This window comes from Hakea prostrata, chromosome 7 (assembly GCF_041222555.1).
Source record: "Hakea prostrata isolate BN-2017 chromosome 7, UWA_Hpros_2, whole genome shotgun sequence".
Lineage (NCBI taxonomy): Eukaryota > Viridiplantae > Streptophyta > Magnoliopsida > Proteales > Proteaceae > Hakea > Hakea prostrata.
Genome location: NC_142606.1, coordinates 69,736,287 through 69,746,747, shown reverse-complemented (window position 1 = coordinate 69,746,747; position 10,461 = coordinate 69,736,287). Strand labels below are relative to the sequence as shown.

General features: G+C 36.2%; 1 pseudogene across 1 annotated transcript; it reads left to right on the top strand.

Moving 5' to 3' along the window:
• The first annotated feature begins 865 nt into the window (after positions 1–865).
• LOC149011888 (disease resistance protein L6-like) lies at positions 866–9,371 on the top strand (annotated as a pseudogene). Its single transcript, XR_016174504.1, has 8 exons — positions 866–1,386; positions 1,774–2,863; positions 3,001–3,336; positions 3,441–5,200; positions 5,622–5,753; positions 6,254–6,334; positions 8,034–8,104; positions 8,260–9,371. The product of XR_016174504.1 is annotated as a disease resistance protein L6-like (transcript).
• The last annotated feature ends 1,090 nt before the right edge of the window (positions 9,372–10,461 follow it).

Below are 10,461 nucleotides of genomic sequence, written 5' to 3'. Positions count from 1 at the left end.
CCTCTTCAACCCATTTTAGATGATATAGAGTTTTTGTCAAATAGGTTTGAGGAATGTACTTTTCGTTTTATTCCTAGGGAGGCTAACTCAGTAGCCGATACCCTAGCCCGGAAGGCATTGTCGCATGGGAGTATGACAATTTTGCCTGAGTCCAGTCCGTGGTTGAGTGATCTTTGTAATCATGATTCCATGAGTTCTTCTGAATAAATTTATATTTCACCAAAAAAAAAGGGAATTTTAGTATTTTTTTTTTTAAATATTTATTTTTTTTTTTTTAAAAAAAAGAAGATGTGGTTGTATTTGTTTTTTTTTTTTTTTTTTATCTTTTTTATTTCATATCATTGACAAAAGAAAAAAAAGGAGAGGAGATCATCAAATTTTTTTTGGTGTTGTTTTGTTTTTGTGTCCTCCTTTCCCCCCCCCCCGCCCGGGGGTTTTTTGTTTTGTGGTTGGCCGCGCCCCATCGGGGTTTTAGGTTTTTTTGCAAGTGGATTAGATTTTTTTTAAATGTTTAAGATATAATTATAAGAAACTGATAAGAAAATGATTAATTAAAATTCAATAAAAATACAAACGATTCTTTTGATCAAGTAGCATTAATGTATGCCTAACTGACTTTGCGTGTTCAACGAGAAATATAAGTAAAGAAGTATATATATATATATATATATATATATATATATATATATATATATATATATATATATATATATATATATATATATAATGTAATTAAATAATAAGAATGGGGTGGGAATTCCTAGGAAAACTAAGCACGGATGCATGTGAGTTGCTCTACTTGCTTGACGATTTATGATTACTGGGTATTCACTCGCATTTTCCTTTTCAGAGGTTCTGATCTTACCAGTTTCCTATTCTCAATCAAGCAATCAGTTTCATAATGGCTTCATCTTCTCAACAAACCTTTTCTTCTGATTTCCCTTATGAAGTGTTCTTGAGCTTTCATGGCAACGATGTTCGTACTGGTTTTGCCGATCACCTCTACCATGCTTTAGTTAGAGTTGGAATTCGAACATTTAGGGATGCTGAAGAATTGGAGCCGGGAAAAGAGATTGCTTCGAATTTACTCGCGGCAATCCGGCAATCAATGATCTCTATTCCCATTTTCTCAATGAACTATGGGTGTAGCAAATGGTGCCTTAATGAGCTTAAGGAGATTTCTAAATGCAGAAGAACAAGGAATCAGATCGTATTGCCCATTTTCTACAAAATTGAACCGACGAACGTGCGAAACCAGACTGGGGAATATGCAAAGGCCTTTGATGAGGAACACCCAAACAATTTCAACCAGGAAACAGTGCAAGAGTGGCGAGATGTTCTGCAAGAGATAGGGAAATTGGATGGACGGCATTTAAAGGAAGGCTTGTAAGTACAATACTTCCATTTTGTTAAATTGTATATATTTCTCCCATATGAATTCATAATAAGGTTGGTCAACATGGGTTGGATGAATGAAGAATAATCTGGGTTTAGAGTTACCCGAGAAAGAATTTTAGGGCTAAGAGACAAAAATATGTGAAATAATATTTATAATTTTTCTTTACCCTATTTGTTATTTTTTTTTATCTTCGTGAAGAATTTTGATGAAAAAATAATACCAAGATTGAATCACATAATGGAACTTCATACTATACTATACATCAATTCACTTCTAGTTTTCTTTTATATTGAATATTTATTTAATTTTTTTTTCTTTTATGAAAGTTATTCATCACCCTATTTATTTATCATTGTCTTGTTTGAATTATACAGGCATGAAGGGGCTTTAGTAAAAGAAATTGTTATGATAGTTTCAAATAAATTGAACAAGAGACTTGTGGATGTTGTTGATGACCTAGTTGGAATCAAATCTCATATTGAAAAAGTTTTGAAACTATTGGAGATTGAATCTGAGGTCAAAAAAATTGTGGGGATCCATGGATTCGGTGGCATTGGGAAAACAACAATTGCTAGGGCTGTTGGCAATGCAGTCCTCAATAAATTTGAAGAATATGCATTCATTGAAAATGTCCGAGAGAATGCTGAAAATTTTGGGATTCACTATCTACAAAACCAACTTATCACAACTATCATAAAAGATGGGAGTCCAAATATTGTTGATGTGGATACTGGAATTAAAGTGATCAAGCAAAGATTGTGCCAAAAGAAAGTTCTTGTCATTCTTGATGATGTGGATCAAGATATTCACACAAAGTCTTTAATTGGAGATGGTGGATGGTTTGGTATGGGAAGCAAGATCATTATCACGAGTAGGGATAAGGATATTTTAACTTCCCGAAATGCTGCAATTTATGAGCCCGACATGATGAATTTAGATGATTCTCTCAAACTTTTTAGCCATTATGCATTTAAAAGTGACCAGCCACTAGGAGATTATTTGAATCTTTCAAAAGCATTGGTAGAAATCATTGGAAGGCTTCCCTTAGCTCTTAAAGTTATAGGTTCATCTTTATTTTTAAAGAATGAATTAATATGGAAAGATACGTTGAAGGAATTGCAAAAGGTTCCCAACGGTGATGTTATGGAAAGATTGAAAATAAGTTACGATGGATTGGAAAATCCAGAGCAACAAATGTTTCTTGACACTTCATGTTTCTTTATCGGCATGAAAATAAATATTGCGTGTTACATATGGGAAAGCTATGGTTTTTTCCCTCATAAAGGACTTGATATTCTTTGTTCAAAGTCTTTGATAACGATCAATGAAAATGATGAACTGAGGATGCATGATGTGCTCCGAGATCTTGGAAGATGCATTGTTCATCGAGAGAGTACAAAGCCGGAGGAACGTAGTTGAATATGGTCTAAAGAGGAAGTCTTGGATGTAATTGTCGGACAGAAGGTATGTATTCAATGTATATTGTTATCTTTGTGATGATTATGTAAATTAGTTATTTGAGGGCTTTACTAATTTTTGGGATGGGGCTTGTCAGAATAATTTAATTTTAACATTTAAATTGAAAGTCATTTCTTTTGCAGGGAGCAAACAAGTGTTTAGGACTCACTATTGACTTCGAATGTGAATCAAATGATGAACATTTGATCATTAAGGGCCTTGGTGCAATGGCTGAATTAAGATTACTCAAACTTGGTGGTACACAAATCTTGGGTAAGTGTAGAAATTCTTTTTCAGAATTGAGATGGCTTAGTTGGGAAGGATGCGCCGATAACTCTTCCTCAAAACTAAGACAACTTAGTTGGAGAGGATTTTCTAGACGATTTGCACTAACAAACTTTTGTCCAAGAAAACTAGTTGTTCTTGATCTATCATACAGTCAAATCACTGAGGGTTGGATTGGTTGGGACTATATCAAGGTTTCTCTCTCCCACTCTTTTCTATTTAAGTGTGTGAATTTTCAAGCAATCATTTAAAGAAAATGCAATTTTGAATTTTCTTTCTTTCAATTACTAATTTGCAGATGGCAGAAAAATTGAAAGTTCTGACGCTTGAGTCTTGCAGCATGCTATGTGGCACACCTGACTTTTCAGGAAATCCACTTTTGGAGGTATTGAGTATGGCAGATTGTGATGATTTGGTTAGGGTTGACCCATCTATTGGTCATCTCAAGAATTTGGTCGCTTTAGACATGAAGAACTGCGGAAAGGTGGTGGATCTCCCAATCTGTGAGTTGACATCTCTTGAGACACTCATTCTATCTGGGTGTTGGTCTTTGAACATGTTACCAGATAATTTGGATCAAATGACATCCTTGACAACGTTGGACATAAGTTGCAACTACGAGGTCCTAAGTCTTCCATCAAGCTTGACTAGAGTTAGTTTTTATGATTGTAGTTTGCTTCAAGATATTCCAAATCTTCCCCCACGTTTAACCACCCTAGAATTCAGGGGGTGCCACTCACTTCAAAACATAATGTTAGGTTCCCTTTCAAGTTTGACCACCCTAGAATTCAGTGAGTGTAACTCACCTCAAAACATAATGTTAGGTTCCCTTTCAAGTTTGACCAGATTGTCAGTTGGACTTTGCTATTCAGTTAGACACGTATCGGATCTTCCGTCAAGTTTGAGAAGCCTAAATGTTTTCCTTTGCCCTTCATTGGTAATGCTATCGATTGCATCAGGAGGACACTTGAGAAATCTAAAGACATTAGAACTTAAATCTTGCAAGAGCCTGGAAGAGATCGAAGGTGCCGATGAGGAATTGGAGTCTTTGGAGCAGTTTAAAATCTATGACTGTGCATCATTGAAAAAGTTACCGAAATTGAGTTCTTCCAAAAAACTATTGTGCATAAACATCTCTACGACTAACATCTCAAATTTTGAAGGTGAAGGGATGGATTCTCTTGAGGAGTTGAACATAAGGCATTGCAAATTGCTCAAGAAAATGCCATACATGAGGGACTCGAAACGGCTGAGGGAGTTACACATTCGGGGCCAAGAATTAACCGAGATTGAGCGCCTTGAGGGCTATGACTCTTTACAAAAATTATCTATTTGGGCCCCATCATTGAGAATGTTACCAGATGATATCTCAACTTTGAAGAACCTGAGGACTTTAGATATCTGTAATTGTTGCTCGATGGAAATATTACCCGATCTTTCTAACTTAAAACAGTTGAGGGAATTGCAAATTTATAGGTGCGACAAGTTATCGGAGATTCAAGACCTTGACAGATTGGAGTCCTTGCAAGCACTAAATCTGAGATTTTGCAAGAATTTGGAAATATTACCGGATCTTTCCAACTTGAAAAAGTTCTGGTATTTAGAAATCGAGGGATTTCACAACTTATCCCAAATTCTTGGACTCCACACGTTAGAGTCCTTGCAACGATTGGTAATAAATTACTGCTCCAATCTAGTCCAGATTCACGATCTCGCTCGATTGAGAAGCTTAAAGAATCTGCACATTGATAGATGTTCCTCCTTGGAAACATTACCGGATCTTTCAAACTTGAAGGAGTTGCGGACTATATGGATTGGAGCATGTCACAAGTTACCTAAAATTCCTGGCCTTGATGGATTGAGGTGCTTGGAAGATTTTGCAATAAGTTATTGTGACAATCTAATTGAGATTCATGGTCTTGAAAGATTGAAAAGCTTAAAGACTCTATGCATTAAGCGGTGCCACTCCTTGAAAAGCTTACCAAAAAGCTTGAAGAACTTGAAGACGGCATCTATTGAAGGATGCAAGCACATACCCGATATTGAACGTCCATGAAGGTAAAATAACAATCGTCTGTTATTCTTTGTTTTGAGCAATCAATTTGCATTATGTTCCTTTTGATTTTTGGTAAGGATTTGCCTTATATCATGCACGTACAAGTTTTTCAAAAGAAAAACTCCCCATTTATAGAATGAGTTTGTAGGTTCCACCTGTTGCCATGTATAAAAAAAAAAATTAAGAAGGGGGAAAAATGAAAATTTTCAATGACTAAAAAAGATGGGGCTCTACCCCAGTTCATGCTAATGTTACAATGAATGAGGAGTATTAGAGCAAGGCAAAATGGTTTTATGACAAATCTACTACATAAATTGGAGTTTTGTGAAGACAACATCAAATTTCAGCAAGGTGATACTAATAAGTTTTGCATGGCTTTATTCCACTTAGAATCTTGCATCTCACACTTTAGTTCATTGACAGGAAATGAAGGAACAGAAATATTTGAAATGAAAAGTCTCCAAACTGTCTTGATGTTGGTGAAGCTGCAAATGATGACTACTCTGGTTTCCATGAATCCTATAATGTAAATGGGCATCTTCCAGACTTCCCAAGGTATTCAATTCTAATCAAGGTTATTCTCTCTAGTCCTAGTTTTTTATATATAAGGTTAGGATGCCCCCATGAAATCTCATGACATATAAATTGTACAGGGGAAGAAATGAGGGAACAAAAATAACGTACTCATTGGTGATGATCAATGTGAGGACGACAGATCGAAATGCATAAGGTTGTTCTAGTTAATTTTAGGCTACATCTTGGGGATGTTTCTTCTATTCATTAGTTGCCAGTTGTGAAGTGTGGGAAGTATGGAGGATACAATTGAGGAGTAACTTGGGAACCTGTTTGATTTGTACATGAAGTTTAAAATGCTTTACAATGCTTTTGTATAGTTTGATTCCTTTATCTCCACATTTTCTTATGTTAACATTTGAAGTTTAAATGCTTTACAATACTTTTGTATAGTTTAATTCCTTTATCATCAGATTCTCTTATATTAACATTTTTATATAGGTGGCACTGTAAATCACTAGTGTTTCTTTTTGTTTGATCAGCATATATACTGGAGTTGTATTGACCTGCGAGGAAGGGGATCTATTGCTTGTTACAGAGGTCTATGAAGTGTTAAATTCAAGGTAATTTTTCCAAAACCCTGTTAGATTATATGATGTAGTTGCACTCCTACATAAATAAATCAGTATTTTTTTTCTTTTTTTGAGGGTTGGGGGGGGGGGGGACCTATCTAACAAGAGCATGAAAAGTGACATGGGCATGGGATCAATTCAATGTAATTCAGTCTGATCTTTTATTATTGTTGGGATCTTTTATTTCATCATGGGATTAGTCTTATGTACCACATAACCTAGATGCCAAAATCTGAGTGACTTCTTTGAAGACTATCCATTATTGGGTGTTGGGAGTGAGTTTGCCAGTAAGCCATAACTGAGGCTTCTGAGATTCAGTTGGAACTAGCCTTGAAAAAGCAAGCAACTGAGTTTTACAGTCTCTAGGAAAGGTATTGATGTATATACAGCAACTCAATCTGGTAGTTGGGTAGGAAAAACTGGATAAAATAAATGACTCATTGTAATGAGAATGAAGTGTGTTTAAGCCAGACTAGTCAGCAGTTTGGTCTTCTCAGCTGACCCAATATATCCTTTCTGTATCCTTGATTTTACTCCACCAAAATTGCCTTTTAAGGTGATTCATCTCACTAGCATCACATCCTTATCTGGGCGTGGAACTCAGCACATGTTAGAAAAAGGAGCTAATACTGTATGACCATTCAAGCTACAGGACCTTTTAGTTTTAATGGCAGTTGTACTGTGAAACACTTCTAGATTCTTTACTAATCACAGTGAAAAGCAGTCAATACATTGAAATTCATTGTGAGTTACAATAACCCAACTTGTGAGGAGGAGTAATCTATTCCTTGTTAGGGAGGTATATGAAGTGTTAATTAACTTCCAAGTAATTGAAACAGAACCTGCTGAATATTGTGTTGTTGCACTAGACGCAGAAATCTTCTGCGAGAGGGGGAACCTATCAAACAATAGAACGAAGAGTTACTAAATGAGGTTACCCTTTCTCCAAATTTAAGTTGTTTCTTAACCCTTTTTTGTGAATCTATATTAAGATCACAGTATAATGTTCTTACTTCTTTATTTTTTTAAATCAAGCTTGTTCCTATGTATTTGTTTAAAGTGGAAGTGAAGATTGTTATTAGTGATGCACCTAATCTTCTAGAAAATTTAACCATTGGTTTCAAGTTTTCTTGTCTTTCTGTCTAGCATTTATGTGTGTTTGTCATACAGCGTTTTGAATTTTGAATCATATTTTCAAAACCAGACCATTCATCAGGCCTGTTCAGTTTAAGAGAAATTACACCAAAACCTTGTGTTTTCTGTTGAATAAACATTTTTCCCAATACTTTCAACATTGTACCTTGAGTAAATACCCAGAATTCTACAAACAGAGTAGGTGAGTGGTGCTTCAGTTCAATGAAAATTGTTGAGGGTACCAAAGTAAAAATGGAGTAGATTCTGGAGACCCTATCTAAGTAAAGAGTAGTATTTTGTTTGAGTCAAGTATGAACCTGGTTTTAGTATGATTTGTAACGCTATGGATGATGGATTATATTCAAATGGATAGATTAAATGACCAAAGTGATATCACTTGCTTCTGTTATGCTCCTTATTATGAACTGTGACTACTTTTTTGTTATTAGTTGGATGATCTATTGTGAGATTTTTTTTTCCTGTTTTTCTTTTTCAATGTTGGCTTTCTACAATAATTGGGAATTAAGGATGATAACACATAGTGATTTTCCTGTAGGTATTGGGAGGAACTCCAACTAGAGGCACCTATGCTCAATTGTTTAGAATTGAAGTTCCAGTGATTAACAGGTAATCTCATCACCTCCATGTGAATTGTTAAATAATAAGCTCTCAATTCATTTCACTAGTTAAACATGTTCTGTTCTTGACCCTCTACATTGTCGCTTTCACTTTTCCCCTTCAGTGTCCCTGAAATCACTCCTTATCTGCTGGTGTATATACAGGTCTTCAGGCACACAGCAGACTTACCTGGAAGGGAAGCCACAATCAAACTTCAATACCAATTGCACTTTCTCCATAAATGATCTAATATTTGAACTGTTTGCAATGAGCCACTGCCACATGAGGAGATGACAACAGGCAAGGCTGCATTGTGGCATCATCTTTCATTTACAAGGAGAGAATGAGTGAGGAATCATTCTTGAATTCTTGAGCTGATAACTGATCCGGGCCAATTCAGAGCAAGTAAGAAATCATCTTCAAGTTTATGAGCATCACTTTCCTTTATCATACAGTTCGACCCTGGCCAGAAGCTGCTCAAATATGTGGGTATCTTGTGGATGGGGATCTCGTGAATGAGCTTTCTCCACGTCAAAATACTGGCTCTCAAACAAATATATTTCCAGCCAGGACAGTTCTTCCTCTCATTGAAAGAACAGATTTGTTCCTTTCTTCCTAAATGTGTACATAGAGAATCCAAAAACAATGTGTGCCATAACCTCTGGATAAGCTTTTTGAAGTTCTGATGTCCATTTCCTCTCGAACTCCCTGCATTGAAATGCTGTTTCTGTCTGGCATTTGTAGAAAAAAAAGATGCTAGACACTTGTGACCAATATGGATTGAGTAGAAATTAGTTTGGGCCAACTACTCTTTGAAACAATGAGCAATGGACTTCCCTTTAAATTTGTACATCATCCAGCCACTGTAATATATGGAGTTGAGCACCAGCAATGAAGACTCAGCTATGATATATGGAGTTGAGTCTGAGCAATGAAGATTGAGCTAAGTTACTAAACAACTGTAACTACTAGTTGTTTATACCAGAATTCTCATATTGAATTCAAGATCAATTTTGCTTACCATCTTCATAGTTAAGAGTTTTTTACAGGTGACCCCCTAACCCTATAGGCACTCCACTTTAGTTCCAAAAATTACTGGTGGTCCACTTCAAAAATTACAAGTTACCCATAGTTTGGGTTTGATTTTGTTGAGTCATTAATATTTTGAATGTGAAATGACCATAATGTCTTTTGGTGTAGTGAATTGACTGAGTTACCCTCCCGTACCCAACACTTAGGTGGGTGAAGGGAGAATCCTCTTTCTGCACCTAGTCGGAAACTACCCACCACCGCTGGGAGTCAGCACACCTCTCCCTGTTGGTGACCGCTGCCCCCCACCTTCCCCCTTCCTCCTGCCGGAAATTACCCACCATCATCATCTTTCATCCTCATCTAATGGTAGCAGAGGAAAACCCTAACCTAATCTCATGTTCTCTTTCATTTTCAAAGTGGAGAAAAATGCAGAAATTGTTGTAGGACATAAAGCGGAAGGTGGAATCACACCGTAGCAAGATCTGAGGATCAAAAAAATTTAGGTACCATCCCTCTCTGTTAAGTCAACGTCTTCAATTTTTTGATTGTTCCTGTAGGTAAAACTCTACATATCTCTATTTGATAATAGAAGGAGAAAGATCCTTACCTGGATTAGCTTTCCCAAAATAGAATTACCACAGCGTAAGTTAATTTGGATCCACGCCGAGTTCCTCCACGAACTCGTCACCAGTTTGATTCCACAATTTTTAGGAGAGGGAATAAATTCCACAACCCAAATACCGTATGGATAGATGGTATAAGATTGAGATCCAAAGCAAGGAGAAGAAGATCCTTGAACACTTCTTTTTTTAGCATTTCTTGGAGAGAGGGAGAGAGCGGCCTTTCTTAGAAAACTCACGTATCCGTAATGTGATCTTGCTAGTGATGTGTTACCAAAATATATAACCCTATATTTCGTAACTGCCCAAAAGTTGAATTTTCAATTTTGTCCTTGGACATATAATTATATTAATAATTAATAAATCTCAACAGTTCCCATAACTAATTATAAAGTTGGTTAAGGCATTTTAAAATATCAGAGGACAATGAGAGATAAGAGTTCACCCTTTTTTAGAATCCATATGGAATTTTTTAAGACGACAGTAAAAGAGTCATTAGAGGGTAAGTACAGAGAACAGGTAGATATTTTTCCTTTTCTTTTCTATGTATCTTCTTGGCATTACTAGTAAACTTGGAGAATGTACATATCAAAATGCAAGAACTCACCCAATCTGAAATTCTAAGGTGGAAGTGGGTAGGTGTTGGCCATCAGGAGTGCGCTCTTGGAGGCTTCACAACATGGGCTAAGCTACCTTCTCCCAGTCAGTGATCCA